The sequence below is a fragment of the Apus apus genome, chromosome 24 (assembly GCF_020740795.1).
Source record: "Apus apus isolate bApuApu2 chromosome 24, bApuApu2.pri.cur, whole genome shotgun sequence".
Taxonomy (NCBI): domain Eukaryota; kingdom Metazoa; phylum Chordata; class Aves; order Apodiformes; family Apodidae; genus Apus; species Apus apus.
The window spans coordinates 2426713-2446892 of NC_067305.1; positions in this window are offsets into that span (position 1 = coordinate 2426713).

Below are 20180 nucleotides of genomic sequence, written 5' to 3' on the forward strand. Positions count from 1 at the left end.
TGAACTGCAAAGTCTGTCAAGTAAGTATATTTAAAACCAGATGCACATTAAAGCTACTCCAAGGTGCAAGTTGATAGTTTCCCCCATTTTGGCAACACTTGCAAGACCGCAAAGTATCTTGAAGTGTGTGATCAAGTTCCCATGTTTTTCCACTCTAAATGTAAAGAAAAATAACAGTGCCATGTCTTGTAAAGACCCTGTTCTCATTCTATCTGTGCAATTTTGTTGTCTCTTACAGTGGTGAAACCACCCACCACACAAAGCCCAGGACCAAAACCAGAGCAATTCACACTGAACTTCACTGTGACCAACCTCAGGTTCACGACAGACCTCAGGGCACCAAATTCTGCTAAATTCAGATCTACTGAGAAAATAATGCAACATTATGTAAGCCAAAGTCACATTTTTTCCCCCCACTTTAATGGCCCAATATTTCGGCTTTCCCATACTCACAAAGACCTTTCTTTGCCAGATTAACCCCCTGCTTCAAAAGAGCAGCATTGGCCCCTATTTCACTGGCTGCAAAGTCACAGGATTCAGGTGAGCAACCTGGCTGAAAGATTTAGCTTTGAACTTAAGCACCTGGATTTCCTTATGTTTGACTGACACTTAAATCAGTTCTTTTCCAATAAGTTGGTGTCCCTCTAATAAAGCTTCTATATATGGTAGTCCTTATCTTACAAAGGCTTTTTCTTTGGAATGCCATCTCTCAGTAATTTCTGCAGTTCATCTGAGAACTGTGGACAGGTTTTAACAGCTTTGGGGGTTTTTTTAACCACATCAGGAAAAAAAAATAAAAAAAAATATTTTTGGAATAACAGAAGCTTCATGATATTCAATTCCCCAGGTCATTGAGAAATAGGGATAACACAGGAGTAGACTCCATCTGCAGCTATGGAAACAGCTCCCAAATGCCCAAGTTCGACCAAGCTAAGGTTTACCAAGATCTAAGGAACATGACAAATGGCATCACCAAATTAGGAATCTATAACCTGGACAACAAGAGCCTCTATGTCAATGGTAAGTGCTGGATTTTCTCATTCCTCCAAGCACTAGAGCAGTCTGGGAACCTCTTATGTCTTAGGAATCACTTCAATGCAAAAGCAAAAAGTGACCTTAAGGAAAAGGTGGTTCCACTGCAGTTTAGTGCATAACTTCAGTGCACAAGACCAACTCTGTGCTTCCAAGATCATTTTCATATCAACATTTTTGAAGATGTCATTTTCCATATTAAAAAGACTGACTTTAAACTTAGTCTTGACCTCATTCACCTGCTTGTGAACATATCACCTGATTTCTATCCCACCAGTATTTAATTTAAACCATGCCACATGTTTTCTCCTTGTAGTCTTAGCTATTACAAAAGACTTTTGTTCTAAGCTGTAGGTTGTTTGTTTAATAGATTCACACCCTCGGGGACTGGTTCTAATGATTCATTCTCAAGTCATCCATTTAATCATCCTCTCTTCTCTTTCATTCTCTTAAGTATATAGATCTCTAACATTTCTCTTGTATTTCCTTTCCAGGTTACAACGAACCACTTGAGAGATCATGTAAGTGTTCCGAAAAACTGATTCCCAGGAAAGCTAGCAAAGGAGTGGTGCACTCAGAAAATAAGAGGGCAAGAGATTTCTCAGGGTAGCCTTGGAGTGTGATAGGGTTGGGAATGTCTTTGAAAGTGAAGTTACATTTTTGTGCAGCCAGGAGACCTCATAGCAGCCTTCCAGTGCCTGAAGGGGCTCCAGGAAAGCTGGGGAGGGACTTGGGACAAGGGCAGGGAGGGAGAGGACAAGGGGGGATGGATGAAAACTGGCAGAGGGAGATTGAGGTGAGACATGAGGAGGGAATTGTGGAGTGTGAGGGTGGTGAGAGCCTGGCCCAGGTTGCCCAGGGAAGCTGTGGCTGCCCCATCCCTGGCAGTGCTGAAGGGCAGGTTGGATGGGGCTTGGAGCAGCCTGGGCTGGTGGGAGGTGTCCCTGCCCATGCAGGGAGGTTGGGACTGGATGATCTTGAAGGTCTCTTCCAACTCAAACCATTCTATGATTCTCCCTTTTGACTGTAGCTCTGAGCACAACCACAGCCCCAAGCTCAGCATCCAGGCACTTCACACTGAATTTCACCCTGACCAACCTCCAGTACACTGCAGAGCTGGAGGCTCCAACTTCCCGCAGATTCATTTCCACAGAGAAAGTTCTCAACTATTATGTAAGTCTGGCTCTGATTTTGCCCATTTTGGGTTATGGTGATCTTAGTCTGCCTGCATTAAACTCAGGGCATGGATTCAAGTTCTCAGTTAAACTTCCCCCCCCCTCTTCTTTGTGACAGATCGACCCTCTTTTCAAAAGCAGCAGCATAAGCTCTGCCTACACAGGATGTAAAGTGATGAGATTTAGGTAAGATTCCTGAAAGTGCAATTAACTATTTCTTCAGCTGCTCTTATACACCTTCAATTTGCATAAGTTTTCACAGTTGCTCTAATGCCAGAAAGCAGAAGGCAGTGTCCATTATATTCCTGCTGGTTAAATCATTCTGGTGTCTCAATGTTATAACTCTTGAGAATCTGCCCCTAAAGATGTAGGATCCCAGTTGCACTGACAGGTTCCAGTGCCTGTCCTTCCTAGTCATACAGAAGACACAGGGTGTTCTGTGAGCATCAGCAGTGTCCTAAAGAATCTGACATTTTTCCTTAGGTCTGGGAGCAAGAGGGAGCACACAGGTGTAGATGCCCTCTGCAGCTACAAAAACAATGTCACATTTGACAGAGAAGAGGTTTATCACGAGCTGAGCACCATGACAAATGGTGTCACCAAACTGGGGCACTACAGCCTGGAGAAGAACAGCCTGTATGTTGATGGTAAGCATCTAGGAACAGTATCAAGACAGGAATTTGGGACCACCTGGAGATCACTCCTTGTTCCTCCACTCCTTTAGGGCTTGAGCACTAGTCAACTTCCCCTTTGGTTTGTGAATTTCTGTAGGTTTTGACTTCAAAACAAAACCAATCCAGCATTTTGCCACTCATGAAGCATTTCTGTCCCTGAAATCATACAAATTCCCAGAGAATTTCACTGTTACATTATATAATCTAAACAGGGACATGTAGAATCCCAGAGTGTTTTGGGCTGGAAGGGACCTTAAAGGTCACCTAGATCCAACCCTCTGCATGGGCAGGGACACCTCCCACCAGCCCAGGCTGCTCCCAGCCCCATCCAACCTGCCCTTCAACACTGCCAGGGATGGGGCAGCCACAGCTTCCCTGGGCAACCTGGGCCAGGCTCTCACCACCCTCACACTCCAGAATTCCCTCCTCATGTCTCACCTCAACCTCCCTCTTCCAGTTTTAACCCATTCCCCCTTGTCCTCTCCCTCCCTGCCCTTGTCCCAAGTCCTTTCCCCAGCTTCCCTATACGTATATAAATATATATACACACCTATATAGCTTTTGTGGCATAGATAGATCTGCTGTAAAACTAAATGCACTCTGCCCTTTTTTTTATTTAGGTTTCCCCCTCACAGACACAGCAGCTGCCAGAAAGCCTGTCTTCACTGAAGCTCCAGAGGGCTACAGATTGAGCTTTAGAATAGTCAATGAAAATCTAACTAACCCAGACTCTCAGTCTGCAGAGTACAAAGCAGCAGTGGAAAACATCAGTAACAAGGTGAGGAGCTGCAGCTTGACTACCATCATGTCTGCACTGGTCAATTTTTGCAGCAATTGCCATAGATTTAATTTTAATGAAAAAAAAAAAACAGTTGGGAACAAAAATTTCTAGGATCTAAAAGATGAAATTGGCCTTTCAGTCACTTCTGATTTCATGTTACGTGTGGTCTTAAGAGATTCTCTCCAAAGACACACACTACAAAAAGGCAAGAGGTTCAGGTCATCTGTTCAACACACACACACACTCAGCATTTCAGTCCCAGCTCCAGAAGTGTGTCCAAATCTCTGCCAGCTCAGAGCTCAGCAAACACAATTCCTTGCTGAGAATCCAACCCACTCCCTTCAGCACCAGTCCACCAACACAGCAACCCCACAAAGCCTCAATGAGGGTTTGCTTTTGAGCTGACGAGGTTACATGCCATAAGTTGTGAGGCTGTGCTGCCTGGGCAGTGTGGAGCAGGGTGACAACTGCCAGTCAGCAGGTTGTGCTGTGTGACCTTGGCATCTTGCTCAGGTAAGACAGAAAGGCTTGAAGCTGCAAGTCAGACTCCATCACCAGAAGGCATAATCTGAATTAAAAACCAACTCCCATGAAATCCAGCCAGCAGAAAAAAACCCCAAACAACCAAGTCTGGTGTTTCTGCAGCTAGAGGCCCTCCTGCTGCCCTGAAGCATCTACTGTCAGGCTCAGAACTCATTAATATTTAACATGACATTTTTTCTTTCAGATGAATCAACTGTTCCACCAGAGCAACCTGCGAGACCAGTTCCTGCTCTGCAATGTCACAGGGCTGAGGTCTGTCACAGTCTGGTTTTGTGTGAAAGCTTGCCACACCCTGGCCAAGTGTCATTTGTCCTCTGCAAAACATCTCCCCTCCATTCTCCTGTTGGAAATGGTTTGGTTTATGCCCTAAGGTGCCATTTCTGGGCTTCCCAGAATTCATCAGTTTGATTTTTGGGTTTTTTTCCTTGACTTGGTGTGGACATTTTCCCCAGGATTTCTCTAAGGCACTTCTAGGGCTCTGAATGACTCAGTAATTACTGCTTGCCATCCTCTTAATGAGGACTGAGGTAGTGTCCTACTCTAGATGGAAAGAGGCTTGGACAAGGGACCCTCACACAGGGTGAAAGCTTTAAGAAGTGCTGCTCTGTCATTGTGTCCATGCAGTGTGACCTCAGCTTGCAGGGAGGGGTGCTGCCATTTCATCTGTTGTCCCTGTCCAAAGGAAAAGCCCAAACCAGCCCATTCCACACCTCACACAAGCATCAACCATTAGCTTCAAACACTTCACACTCAGAATAGCAGGAACCCTTTAGGAAACTTTCCCACCTGAAGAAGTTTTATGACCATCAACCTCTATCTCAGACCCTCTGTTTCTCTATCCACAGGGCTGGATCCATCCTGGTTGACTGCATGTGCTTCTTCCAGCCAGAGCCCAGCATCAACAGGGCTGGGGTTGAAAAGGCTTTCCAAGATGGGACTTCAAATACCACTGGACTATGGCTGGGAAGCAGATACCAGCTGCAGGAACTCTCAGTCAACAGTATGTAGAGCTTAAATCAGTTTCCCCTCCAGACCAACCCACTTTGCCACAGCATACTCAGAACTCCCCAACTTCTGGTCTGTCTTCTGTGTGGGAATAAATCTGTTACCAAGTTGGCTCACTGAACTCAGGTCAGAGTTGGGCCAGTTGGGACTGAAAGTTTGCCACATTCAGGCTGGCTCAGTGTAGCCCTTTAGTCCTCAATGGCTTCAGGTGATCCTCAACATTAAATAAGAAGAAAATGAAGTGATGACTACTCTCCATAACTTCAGGCATTTAGAGATAAACAGCCTTTGGGCTTTTTTCAAATGTACAACTTCCCAAGAAATGAGGGGCCCAGTGCAGTGCTGGAGGACTGATTCAAAGGGTAGCCTGGGAATTTGCTGTCAGACCCCAGTCCTGTTAATTTATAAAGACTTCATGTTTTTCTAGCTATAAGTCTACATTTTAATGCCGCTTGGTAGAAGAGCCTTTGGTTTCTCTCTGCTAGAGTTTATATTGACTTTTCCTCTCATTTTCCAGGTTTTGATGTAGCATTTCAGGCAGTAACTTACAACACACCCCTCACGTCTGAGAAAGAAAACTTCAGATTAAATTTCAGCATCTCCAACCTTCCCTACTCCCCAGAACTGCAGGACCCCACATCACAGATGTACCAAGTGAACAAAGAGAAAATTGAGAAAGAGGTAAAACTAACAGCAGAGGTTGCCCTGTCCAGATAAAGGTGAAAATGACTCATTATTCCTCATTTGTTTTGTTTCTTCCCATCAGCTTGAGGTATTCAGGACTGGCAGCCTTAAGAAGTACTTTGCTGGCTGTGCTGTTGAGAGCTTTGGGTATGTCCTCCTTCCAAGGGGTTTTCTTGGGTCCCAGGAGAGCAGCAGAGGCTTTCAGAGGCACAGCATGAAGTTCATGCCTCCCTGCCAACCTTTGTGCTCTGGATGACACACAGGATTCACCTTCATTCCCGACAGTTTTGTCTTTACCACAAAAGGTTTCTGTCCCAGTGAGGGTGGATTTGTTGATTTGTTTCCACCATAAACAATTCCAGAGTACAACAAATACCTTCAGTCTCTCATTGAGCTTATTCAAATAAGTTAAAGCTCCACTCAAACACATTAGCAAAAACAAGCCTCAGAACTGACAAGCCTAAGAACAAAATCTACTTCTGTGTGTCCTCTTCAGCACCTTGTTGGAGGAAGAAAAAAAGCTGAGCTCATTTACCTCCTAAAAATGCCTCCCTGGGATTCAGCCAGTGGGTGGATTTCACAGGGCTGCATGAGCATAAAGATTCAGATTTAGGCTGGACATGAGGAGGGAATTCTGGAGTGCGAGGGTGGTGAGAGCCTGGCCCAGGTTGCCCAGGGAAGCTGTGGCTGCCCCATCCCTGGCAGTGTTGAAGGGCAGGTTGGATGGGGCTTGGAGCAGCCTGGGCTGGTGGGAGGTGTCCCTGCCCATGCAGGGGGCTGGATCTAGATGATCTGTAAGGTCTTTCCAACCCAAACCATCCCATGATTCTATGAAACTGCACAAACTGATCCCATGCTAATAAAACACTGCTGAGACATCTGCAAACCTCCACCTGATCCTGAATCCCTCTCCCTGCCTCTACTCTGCTCTACTTCTATTCCTCTTCTCCCATACCAATGACTCTGGCTGTTTTCCTTCAGGCCTGTCCATGGAAAAGCTTCCACAAGTGTTGCCTCCATCTGCAAATTCACCCTGGTCCCTTTCTCGGAGACTTTAAAGAAGCAAAAGGTGTATGAGGAGCTGAAACTCCTGACCCATGGGTTCACCAAGCTGGGCTCCAGCTACCAGCTGGAAGAGCAGAGTCTGGTTGTTGAAGGTGAGAGCTCTTGCACTGACTTTGTGGAAATCCTTATTAGTTTTGTTCCAATCACCTGCATCTCACCTGCCCCAACCTTTATTTCCAGGCTACTCTCCACTCAAGATAGATGAACAGAAGCCTGAAAGATCTGGTAAGTGCTTTTTGGGAGGGACTGACCCTACAACCACTTAGTGCTTGAACTGTAGGAAACTACCATCACATACCTAAAAAATGGACACTAGACCCCTGCAAGAGCCTAGAAAAATTTTAGGCCTCATGGTAGGCTGGCAGCAAACAGCAGGTACCATGAGAGCCAGTCAGGTTGAGGGCAATGGAAGTGAAGGACAGACAAAAGCAACACAGCTTGAGGAGCTGCTTTGGAGCTCTGGGGGAAATAAATTTTGCTAACTGTAGTATTTAAAAAAAAAAAAATCTACATATGGTGGTTTGAGCACAACCCCAGAACTAACAGTGAACAGGAGGAAAAGAAACAAAGTGCTCTGAACTGCTGCCTTTCCATGGGCTGCAAATACACTGGCAAAAGTAACTACTTCTCCTGACACATTCAGCCCTGTCCCCTTCCCCAAAAGTGCCCAGCCAGCAGCTAAGAGAGAACTTTGTCTCTCTGAACATCCATGAAACCATCTTAGAAGCCATCTGAGACCCTGGCCCAGGCTGCCCAGGGAAGCTGTGGCTGCCCCATCCCTGGCAGTGTTGAAGGGCAGGTTGGATGGGGCTTGGAGCAGCCTGGGCTGGTGGGAGGTGTCCCTGCCCATGCAGGGGGTTGGATCTAGAAGATCTTAAGGTCCCTCCACACTTAACCATTCTATGATCCTATGATTCATCCAAGGGCTCTGACTCCCAGTGAAGTGACATTTAAGGCTGTAGATCCTCAGCCCCTCCCTCTGTTCCACTGAAGTTCCTGTACATCCTGCCCTCTGGACATTGCTGGCACACATGTGCCCCCAGCCAGGGAAGGCCAGGGACTGCTCCCAGCAGTTTTGGCTTCACCTCAGCACTGTACAGCACTTCTGGACTTCACCAGGGCCAGATCTCCCTGTGTCCCATGTCCAGACTCCAAAAAACTGATGTGCCCTTATTTTGCCCTTGCAGAGCTTCAGTTCTGGGCAATTATCCTCATCTGTGTTTTCACCCTTCTGGGCTTCATTCTCCTCCTCTTGTTATGCTTCCTGGTAAGTAGCCCTTTTGCTGTCCTACCTCTCATTTGACTTAGGGGAGTTGCAGGAGGGACACAGACATCCACAAGCAGTTCCTGGCACACGTGGTGACAGCAAAGGACATGCCCAATCCTCCTTCAGTTACTGCCAACTCTTCCAAGGACTTGTGCACAGGAGGATGGGGAAGGGCTTTTACAGTCAGCTGAGTAGATTCCTAGGAAGGGGGGCAGTGGATCATGAATGAGAACCTGGCCCAGGTTGCCCAGGGAAGCTGTGGCTGCCCCATCCCTGGCAGTGTTGAAGGGCAGGTTGGATGGGGCTTGGAGCAGCCTGGGCTGGTGGGAGGTGTCCCTGCCCATGCAGGGGGTGGGACTGGATGATCTTTAAGGAACCTCCCACCCAAACTATTCTGTGATTCTATCAATCTAGAGAGAACATGGTCAGTCCTCAGAGGTTCAGGAGTAAAAATCACAGTCACCAAGATGTAGAAGAGGAAAAACCTCAGTTTCAGATCTGGGGGCTGTGCTGGTGTCTTGCCTGGGTGGCCTTAGGCAAGAATCTAACTCACCAAGTCCCTCCATCCCCACCTGGCAACAAGGTTTGGGGGCACCTAATGCAGACTCCTCTTCTTGCCATTAACATTGTTCTTCTCCCAACCAGATTGTCTCATGCCTAAGAAGAAAGTCCCATCTCTACCAGGTCCAACAAGGCATGTATGGGGTGTATTTCCCACACCTGAACACACGGAAAGTGCATTAACACCCAGCTTGAGTCTGTCCCCACAGACCTGTTCGTCCATTGATGAAGGAAAAAAATGTTTACAAATACTTGAAAAATCTGTAATAAATTATGTTTTAGCATTTTCTCTTGTCTCAAGCCAAATCTTTGCACTCTCCCCACAACTATTTCCATACTGTGGGAAACTGCCAATAATGCAGATACTGAGGAAAAATGTTTTCAAGCCCTGCAGTGTTTTATACAACTATTACACAAACATAAAACAGACTCCCAGGAGCTGCAGCTTGCAAGGCCCTTCAGTGTTAATGTCAGTTTTCTGAAGAAAAAAAAAAGACAATTATACTGATTTGTAAATTATGGGGGACTGACTCTTGTAAACTTTCAAACTTCCCCTAGATTTTAGCTTTTTCCCAATTGGGGTTTTTAAATGTAAAGACCTTAAATGGATTGAAACATTTGATCTATTTGTCAAGAGATGGATAAATCTGAGTCCAGCACAGCCACCCTGGGTCTGTTGAGACTGATACTGGTTTCAGTGGAATAAACACCCCTGTTATTGCCATGAAATTCTATTTCCTTGTATTTTTTTTTTTTTCCTACTACAACCACTGAGCTTCTGCTCCTCGCTTGTCTTGGGCATCCCATAGTGCAAGGGCTGATCTTCCAAGGATCAGAACCTTTTACCACCCCCTCCAGAGCACCTGAGCCTTGACTTCCTGCAGAGCACAGGAGATGGTGCTGATCTCTAGGTTATGATTTGATACTCTCATCAGGTGAGCTCTCGGCTGAAAGTGAAAGCACTAGAATTACTGAAACCACTAGAATTACTGAAACCACAATTAGTCATTAATCCTTCCACTGTAGGCAGCCTTTCCATGCAAACTGGCTCTTCATTTCCCAGGTCAAGCTTGGAAATGGTTTGGTTTATGCCCTAAGGTGCCATTTCTGGGCTTCCCAGAATTCATCAGTTTGATTTTTGGGTGTTTTTTTTTCTTGACTTGGTGTGGACATTTTCCCCAGGATTTCTCTAAGACACTTCTAGGGCTCTGAATGACTCAGTAATTACTGCTTGCCATCCTCTTAATGAGGACTGAGGTAGTGTCCTACTCTAGATGGAAAGAGGCTTGGACAAGGGACCCTCACACAGGGTGAAAACTTTAAGAAGTGCTGCTCTGTCATTGTGTCCATGCAGTGTGACCTCAGCTTGCAGGGAGGGGTGCTGCCATTTCATCTGTTGTCCCTGTCCAAAGGAAAAGCCCAAACCAGCCCATTCCACACCTCTCACACCATTAGCTTCAAACACTTCACACTCAGAATAACAGGAACCCTTCAGGAAACTTTCTCCATGGCAGGTTGGAGCAGCTCATCACTGCTTCCCCCAGCACCACCTTGTGGAGCCACCGGGGCTCTTCTTGGCCTTTCATTTCTCTTCACACAGCTCAGCTCAGAGTCCCCACAGCCACCAGTGTTTAAACTGGTATCTGGCAGCCCCAGATCCCCACTCTCCCTCCCCAGCACGGGAGTGGCTGGACCTGCCCAACACCTCCTTGGGAACCGCAAATGTAAGAGGCTCTTGATCAGTCTCCTTGTCAGCTCTTTAAGCATTTTGTGCTGGGCACGATAGAAGTTTCATCAGCTGCTTCTCCTCATTCTCCTCAACAATCCCTACTCGAGTTTGGCTCTTCTAGATAGAAAAAAACCCTGTTCCATCTGCTTTGGAGACAGCCACCAAAACAGCCTTTGTGCAGCAAGGGCACCACTCTGACACCTCTTCAGCCTCCTGTTCCCAGCATCGACCGTGTCCCAAGGGCAAGAATTCCATCCTGTCCCACCTTCCAAGAAGAGGAGGAGCTGAACAACCCGAGCTGCCCTGTCCAGGACCCCAACCACCCACCCCCGGCACAGACACCCCCGGCTCCTTGGGGGCCACATCCCTCTGCTCCTCCCCGATGGCTTCATCACTAATTGCATCTCATCAGCGTTTCTCCTGCCCTGCTCCACGGTGGAGGAGGGGGGAGCTGGGCCAAGCAGCAGGAGAGCTGCTCTGAGCCCCCCCCAGGAGTTTAATTTGGAAAACGGTTCCTTTTATCAGGAGCAAAAGCCTCATTTCGGCGGCGCCACGATTCCTGAGCTTTGTTCCCCTCCCTCCCCAGCCTGCAGGGAACGAGTTTCCCTCTGAGCCGCTGCCGGGTCTGATGCTCCGCTCTCCCCTGCACGAGGCCCCCCCTGCTCCCCTCCAGTTAAAAGCACCAGGTTTGGGGACAGCAGGAGAAAAGAAATCAGGAAATTATCACCTTATGCTTCAACTCGCAGTTTGCCCGACGCACCGGTGGAAGGAGGAGCACCGAGGCCGTGGGATGGTCTGGGTTGGAAGGGACCTTCAACATCATCCAGATCCAACCCCCCTGCGTGGGCAGGGACACCTCCCACCAGCCCAGGGCCGTGCAACCTTCACCAGCCCTTGTGCCCCCAGCACAGCCCGGGGCCCCCAGCTCCCACCTCCCCGCTGGGACACCAAGTCAGACCCGAGCTGCAGAGCCCGGCGAGCAGCTGCACCCGGCAGGGCCCCCCCAGCTCCCCTGCCCAGCACAACCCGCCCCAACCACCCTGCCCTGCTGCCTGGTGGCACCAGCAGGTCCATCCAGCCGAGGGCACCTCCCCAGGGCTCAGCGATGCCCACCGGGAGCAGGGGCTGCTCAGGGTGCGCCCCAGTCCCCCCGAGCCCCCCAGGAACAGCCAGAGGGGAGCAGCTCTGGGCACCCTGTGCCCCAGAGGGGTCCCCCGGGGTGCTGGCTTCTGGCCAACCAGCACAACAAGAACCAACCAACCACCAGCAGCTCACAAGCCGTTAACCCCCCCCCCCCCCAGCCACAGCGCTAGTTTCTTGTTTCCACCACCAAAAAGCAGGAGATACCATCAAAGCGTCGGGGTGTAACTGAACTTGCCCCGGACACAGAAGCAAGAGAACCCCTCGGCAGAGGCCAGAGGTGCCTCCTGCTCTTCAGCCACCCCTTCCAGCTGATCTTACCAGCTCTGAAGCATCTCCCTGCAGGCCGGGACCTCGACCCCCTGAGGCTGCAGCACTAAAATCCACGTTTTCTTGCAAGACTCTGGGTCCAGGGATGTTCCTCCACCTGCAGCCACGCTCCGGGATCTGCCGCCAGCAGGTTACTGGGAGGGTGCTGGGATGAGCAGCAGCCACCACCATCCCCCGGGCCCTCCAGGCACCCCCGCGCAGGGACAAACTGCCCGTGGGGACGGGCAGGACACAGGGGGCTCCACAGGACAAAACAGAGCGATTCGGTGCGGTCTGTAAAGAGGGGTGGGATATTCGCCCAGGACCTCCCACAGCAAGGCGGATCTCTGACCTTCTGGGGACGGGGCAGCCACCGGGCAGCACCTCAGACCGAGCTGATGTCACAGTCCCCTTGTCAATGGGTCTGTGCAAACCCACTCAGGGCAGGGGGGGGGAGTGGGAACCTCACAGGCTGCCCAGCTCTGCAGGGATGGTGGGATAGACCAGGACCACCTACCTAGGAGCAGGGACTGACCCCCCCAGATATCTGCTCCAGTGTCACCAGAACCAGGCAGCACCATCTCCACCAACACCCCCAGCTCCCCTGGTAGCTGCTCACACTTTTGGGGAACATGGGGTACTTGTTCAGCAACAAGATGGTCCATATGGTGGAAGACATCAAGCTCAAGTGCTGCTACTTCACTTGCAGCTTTGACAGCAAGTGCCAGGGCCCACCAGGTGCCCTCTGGACTATCAGTGGCCAGGCCATCAACCTCAGCAAGGAGAGGCTTCAATACCAAGAAGTGCTCTTCAACCCTCCTCCAAAGGGGAGCATTTCCTACAAGGGCTCCCGTGGGTGCCCACACCAGCCCAGACCCACCTCTAGCAGAGCCTGTGCAGCAGCTCAGACAGGACCAGAATTTCATGCCAGTTTGCAGAAAAGCCCCTGGTGCTGCAGCCCAGGTGCCCAGCAAAGGTCCTGTGCTCCTCACACACAACCCCAGGGGCCTCCCATCAAGCCACCAGCCCACAGAGTCCCCTGAGGCACAGAAAACTGGCCAGAAACACCAATATTCAGGCAAACTCTGGGCACTCAGAGCCCCCTGCCAAGGCATGAGGGAGAAAGAGAGAACAAAGCAGAAAACCACATCACAACACCTCTCCCAAACCACATGAAGGATTTCCATACCTGAACCAGAAGGCTGAGAAAGACACTACCATGTAGTCTCCTAGCCCTGGAGCTCTCTTCTAGGAAAGAAACTCCCTCTGCCCTCCAGGTGTTATAGGGTGAAGGTTTATGTGCTGCAGCTGCAGCTCCTCCACCCCTGGCAGCACTCAGGGCTCAATGTTCCTCAGCTGGGATCCCCAGCAGGGAACAGGGAACACTCCCCAGCACTGGGGCTTGGAGTCAGCTCACAGTGGGGGAAGGAAAATCCCCACCCTGCCATTTGTGTGGAGGCCAAGAGCTCCCCATCTCCTGCTGGGCACGGGGAACCTGCACCCACGTTAGTCATCCTCTCCCCATCCTCATTCTTCTCATCCAGCACCAAGGTCTTTATGTCCCATGAGGACCCTTTGATGCTCCCCAGGGGGGTTAAGCAGCAACACGAGGGATTTGATTTCCTTTCAGTGCAGCTGGGGGGGTCTGCTCCCCCCTCCAGCACTGAGAACACACAGGGGCTGGAGCAGTCTCTGTTCCCCCCTCTGCACTCCCATGAACACCAACACCCCACACGAGTGATCTCCTGATCTCACTGCCAAGAGGAGCAGGAGCCATGGACAAGGTGACAAACTGTCAACAGCAGCACCAAACCCTCCCTCAGACCATCCCCAAGGGAAATCCTGCCAAAAAAATTAACAGATCTTTGAGGAACTCCCCCTGAGCTGTTGAAGCTGATGCAGGGTTTGGTGGGAGGGATGTGGGAGGGATATGGGATGTGGGATGCTGCAGGGATGCAGGAAGGGGGTGACAGGGACACTGCAGGGCTGCAGGGTGGGTGCTGCAGGGATGGTGCAGGAATGTGGGAGGGATGCAAGGGGGGAGCTGCAGGGATAGAGGGGGGATGTTGCAGGGACACGGGGGGGATGTTGCAGGGAGGAAGCTGCAGGGATGCAGGGGGGATGTTGCAGGATACAGGGGGATGTTGCAGGGACGCAGGGGGGATGTTGCAGGGATGCAGGGGGGGTGTTGCAGGATACAGGGGGATGTTACAGGGATAGAGGGGGGATGTTGCAGGGACACGGGGGATGTTGCAGGGATACAGGAGTGGAAGCTGCAAGGACACGGGGGGATGTTGCAGGGACACGGGGGATGTTACAGGGATAGAGGGGGGATGTTGCAAGGACACGGGGGATGTTGCAGGGACACGGGGGGGGGAAGCTGAAGGGATGGGGGGGATGTTGCAGGATACAGGGGGGATGTTGCAGGGATGCAGGGGGGAAGCTGCAGGGATGCAGGGAGGTTGATGTAGGGATGCTGCAGGGATGCAGGGGAGGATGCATGGGGGGGGGGGGGGGTGTGCAAGAGGCACCTCGCAGGACACTTCCTCATGGCTCTGACATGCAGAGTGTTTGGCTCTCAGATTGACTCAAACTAGCCAATTCATTTTCCCCGAAACTTTCCGGAGAAAACAAGTTCTTATCTCACCAGAAACCCCGGCCGCAAGGTGCTGGGCTGCCTGGGAGGAACCAGCAGCTCTTGTCAGGAGGCAGAGGCACAAGCAGCCTTGGGCAGCGGCAGCTGCTGCCCCCGGGGTGCCCTGGAGGAGCGGGCTGCTCCGGGGGCTGCTCCGGGGGCTGCTCCGGGGGCTGCTCCGGGGGCCGCTGCTGCCTCTGCCCCCTGCAGCACCACAGCCCGTGTCCTGCAGGGCAAAGAGCTGCAGGTTCGTTTCCTGAAAGTGAATAATGCCAGGATGGGAGGAAATGGCCTCAAGTGGCACCAGGGGAGGTTTGGATTGGATATTAGAATGAATTTCTTTACCCAAAGAGGGGTGGGGCAGTGGGACAGGCTGCCCAGGGAGGTGGGGGAGTCGCCAGCCCTGGAAGTGTTGAAAAGAAATAGAGATGGGGTGCTGAGGGACATGATTGAAGCACTCAACAGGTAGATGAGGTTATGGTTGGTGGAGTTAGGTTATGGTTGGACTTGATCTTCAAGGTCTTTCCAACCAGGATGATTCTATGAAAGGGGAAACACGGGGGGACCAGGCAGGACCCAGGGTGACATTCTGCATCCCCGGCATCAGCTGGAAAGTCCAACTCTTGGCTCTCAGCTTACAGCTTTTTCTGTGAAAGGTTGAACAGGAGAACAGGAGGACAGGACTCTCCTTGAGGCTTTGAGCAGCCTCTCTGAGCAGGTACGGCTGCAGCCCCTGAACCAGCAGGCACGTCTGCAGCCTTTGCAGCTCATTAAATCCCCCCCCTCCTCTTGTTCCTGCTCAGCAAAAAGCCGGAGGGGCAGGATCTGCCCTCCCCCTGGGCCCCGGGGCAGCTCGGGGGGATGGAGAGCAGCAAGGCAGGGATCAGCTCCCTCCTCTGCCCCCCGGTCCTGCCACCCCTGCACATGCTCTCCCCGGCATGTCCCCTGCGGGTGTCACCACTTGCTGCCACCTCACCCGAGCTCGCTCCTGCAGGCACAGCAGAGAGCACAGCCACCCCCCGGGGAAGAAACCGCTCAGTGGTTAATCAGAAACCTCTGCCCCCCTCTGATTGTCCTGCCACTTGGGAGCTGTTCCCCGTGGAGCAGGACGGATCCAGCCACCAGCTCGAGAGCTCGGGAAGGGGCTGCACAGGGGCAGTGGTTCCCCAGGGGCTTTTGGCCTGGGTGTGAACTAAAGCCCTATCAGAGCCCCCCCTGGTCCCTGCCCACCCTGCCCCATCTCCTCCAGTGTGGGGGGAGCTCCTGGGTTAAGATCTGCCTTCCCTTGGTGGGCAGGGGGGACTTCTTGTAAGAGTGGTAGGAGAAGGGGGAAACGGTTTCAAGCTGGAAGAGGGGAGGTTGAGGTGAGACATGAGGAGGGAATTCTGGAGTGTGAGGGTGGTGAGAGCCTGGCCCAGGTTGCCCAGGGAAGCTGTGGCTGCCCCATCCCTGGCAGTGTTGAAGGGCAGGTTGGATGGGGCTTGGAGCAACTTAGTGGGCAGCCAGAGCCCTGAGCTCCCACATCCCAGTAACACACCAGGACAACAGTGGGATGCAAAGTCCCCTCATCCACACATCCCAGGGAAGTTGGAGACCAGGAAGGAAGGGATGGTACAATCTTGAGGTTAGTCAAAACGTTGCAGTTGTGTAGTGGAAAGTCTTTTTTCTGCCACAATCTCATTTTCATGCCACGCCAGGTTTTTCTTGCTCTATTAAAGAAAGGCACCGAGTGTGGGAGGTGTGAACTCACAGGGAAGGTGGTGACACCCTGAGATCACACCAGACTCCCAACTCAACATGGGTGTGAGCAAGTACAGTGGAAAAAAAAAAGGACATAATTGGTCTTTTAAGAAGAAACCCAAACCAAAGAGCTGTGAGACAACCTCGTCAGCAAATGCTATTTAAGAGCACAGACATTTGCCTCCTCTCCCCATAACCTTTAAATGCAGCCTCTTCACTCCTTTCCCTTTCACTTATGTGTTTTCTCCTCCACCTTCTCCCCACTTGCACAAGTCACTTGAGCTCAAGCAGTCTGATGAGACCTTCCTGCAGTACTGGGTCGAGGTCTGGGGTCCTTAACACAAGAAGAACATGGAGCTGTTGTATTGAGTCCAGAGGAGGCCACAGAGATGATGGGAGGGCTGGAGCAGCTCTGCTCTGGAAACAGGCTGGGAGAGTTGGGGTGTTCAGCCTGGAGAAGAGAAGGCTCCAGGGAGACCTGAGAGCACCTTCCAGGGCCTGAAGGGGCTCCAGGAAAGCTGGGGAGGGACTTGGGACAAGGGCAGGGAGGGAGAGGACAAGGGGGGATGGATGAAAACTGGCAGAGGGAGATTGAGGTGAGACATGAGGAGGGAATTCTGGAGTGTGAGGGTGGTGAGAGCCTGGCCCAGGTTGCCCAGGGAAGCTGTGGCTGCCCCGTCCCTGGAAGTCCCAACCAGTTGCAAAACAGCATGGGAAGAGGTAAACATGGAGATGCAGCAGGTCCTCCAACTTCTAACAATGGGAACCTCCTCTGGGGTGCTGGGCATCCCACCCTGGTGCAGGGATGTGGTTAACACGTGTGTTTCCTCCCGTGCAGATGGATACAGACACAGATGAACAATCACAACGCTCCTCAAACCTCCTGCCACACGGTCCAGGGTTCTTCTGCAAGCAAGAAATCTTCTGCCCAGCCCCTCCTCTCAGAAGGTGGTCTCAGGAGACTGTCACAGGCAGGGAATGCAGCTGGACAGCAAAAAAGTGGAGTTTTGTTTAGCCAAAGCAGCACTTGAACATAGAATAATTGAGTCATCAAGTCATAGAATCATTGAGTCATCAAGTCATAGAATCATGGAATGGTTTGGGTGTGAAAGGACCCTAAAGATCATCCAGTCCCAACCCCCTGCATGGGCAGGGACACCTCCCACCAGCCCAGGTTGCTCCAAGCCCCATCCAACCTGCCCTTCATCTGATGTTGTCCTCCACACCTTCATTACCATTCCAGCTGTGCACCAGCTGTGACAAGGATGTTGATCTCTGTGGGTATCAGGGCTGAGGCAGCTCCTGAGCTCTGGATCTGTGCACAGGGGGGGACAAACAGCAGCACAGAAATACCAGTCAAGTTCCAGAGTTAAGTCAATGCAGTAAGACTTGAGTTCTAGGGAGATTTGGGGGGTTTTACCCAGAAGAAATGGCATTTCAGGAGGTTCTGTGAGGGCTTGGGTCACACTCTAGTCCAAGCCACTTGCTGCATCACTAAGAAAAGGGATTTTGGCAGAAAGAAGCAAAACCTGAGACAACACAAAGAAGTCAGGGTAGAGGCACCTGGTCCACTCCTTGCTAAAGGTTTGGGGTGTAGGGTTGGGTCTGGGAGCAGATTTTGGTTACCCACCCCCAGCCCTAACACATCGCATTGGCAAGGACTTCTAATATCTGAAACAAACAAACCAACAAACCAGAAATCAGACTCGAGGGAGCTTTATTCATCCTCGAGTGTTGCTGCTGGAGTAGTTTGTTTGAGGTCAAGGAGTTGTAAAACCTCCTCAGCTCCCTCTGATGTTTTAGCAAACTTACCAAGGGTGGGTAACACTGCACGCAAGAAACGAAAGCTTGTGGTCTTCAGAAGAAGTGCTATCAGAAAGGCAGCCTGAAGATGATAGTTTGGTGTAATCACACTGTTCCAGTTGCCTTTACTAGCTCATATTTTCAGGCTAAGGGTGCATACTTTCTTTTTCTCTTTTCTTTTCTTTTCTTTTCTTTTCTTTTCTTTTCTTTTCTTTTCTTTTCTTTTCTTTTCTTTTCTTTTCTTTTCTTTTCTTTTCTTTTCTTTTCTCTTTTCTTTTCTTTTCTTTTCTTTTCTTTTCTTTTCTTTTCTTTTCTTTTCTTTTTTTTTATGCATAGTTGAGGAGATATTTAAAAGACAGGGTTATCTGCTAAGTTTTGGTCCTGCTCTGGCAGGGGAGTTGGCCTGGATGATCTCCAGAGGTCCCTTCCAACCTCTGGCATTCTGTGATCCTGTGATCCTGTGAATTTAGACAGCAGCTCCCAGTGTTTCACCTGAAGTGAAGTTGGATTGCTCAACTTGCTTTCTCCTTTTTCCAGCCACAGGATGAAGTTCCAGTTAAGGTGGCACAGGAGGCTGAAGATTGCCCCAGCCCATGGCCAGGGGTATCTCAAGACCATTCCTCCAGCCCAACCTTGCTGTGCAAGGATGGACAGACCGGGCAGACATTTGAAGTTTGTCATCCCTAAATCCTCATAGGACCTATCGGGTCAAGAAGTCATGCACATCACCACAGGACTTAGTCCCCTGGAAGCCCAAGCCCACCAAGGCACTGTGTTGTCCAACTCACTGTGCCCCAAACCATTGCTGAGGCTCTGATCATCAGCATGGTCAGGGGGTTTGCATCTTGGGCTGCCTGCCAGGAGAGCAGAGACAGACACTGCAGGGAGCGTGTGAAGGACACCTGGATATGAAGATAAGGGCAAAGCTCAGCAGGAAAGAAGGAGGGGTGCAGTCCAAGCAGCTCAGCACAGCAAGCACATCATGTCTGGAGCAGCTCTTGTGCAGCTGATAAGGCCAGCAAGAGATAAGGGGCAGAAATGTTCTCACTGCCTTTGGTCGCCCCACGCGATCTCTCTGCACGGGAAACAATCAAACCCCAGGGTCCAGAACCTGCAGTTCCCCACAAGAGTCACAGAACCATCAAATCATAGAATGGTGTGGGTGGGAAGGGACCTTAAAGACCATCTAGATCCACCCCCCTGCATGGACAGGGACACCTCCCACCAGCCCAGGCTGCTCCAAGCCCCATCCAACCTGCCCTTCAACACTGCCAGGGATGGGGCAGCCACAGCTTCCCTGGGCAACCTGGGCCAGGCTCTCACCACCCTCACACTCCAGAATTCCCTCCTCATGTCTCACCTCAATCTCCCTCTCCCAGTTTTCATCCATCCCCCTTGTCCTCTCCCTCCCTGCCCTTGTCCCAAGCCCCTCCCCAGCTTTCCTGGAGCCCCTTCAGGCACTGGAAGCTGCTCTAAGGTCTCCCTGGAACCTTCTCACTATGAACCCAGAGAACAATGCCATGTTCTCCTTCCCTCCCTCTTTCCCCATTGATCTCTGTTTATCTGGACACCAGCCCCTTCCCACTGCCAACAGCTCCCCAGGACTGGGATCAGCCCTTCCTTGACCAGAGTTTATAAAGAACTGGAGCCCTCCAGCCTGGGGGGGTTGCAAACCCACTGCTGCTTTGCAGGTTGAAGCTGCAGGCTCTGGCACTGCCAAGGGCACCTGGCAGTTCTGATGCTGGAAATGCCAACCAGGAACGTGACAATTACTTTCTTTTCCACTAAAAATCAACACACTTACCTAGAAATAACCTTCTAGGATTGATACAAGGTGAAATAGGAAGAATCCTACAAGATGGGAATGAGGGAACAGTGTTGGGGCCCGTGGCAGTGTCTGGTCTCCTGTGAGTGGTGGACACAAAGTGATGAAGGGAGCAGCTCGTGTTTTGTGTATGGTTTGGAATTTCCCCTCCTAATTATTTTATAAGGATGGAAATCTAGCCAAGAGTCAATTTAAAAGAGATTTTTGCAATG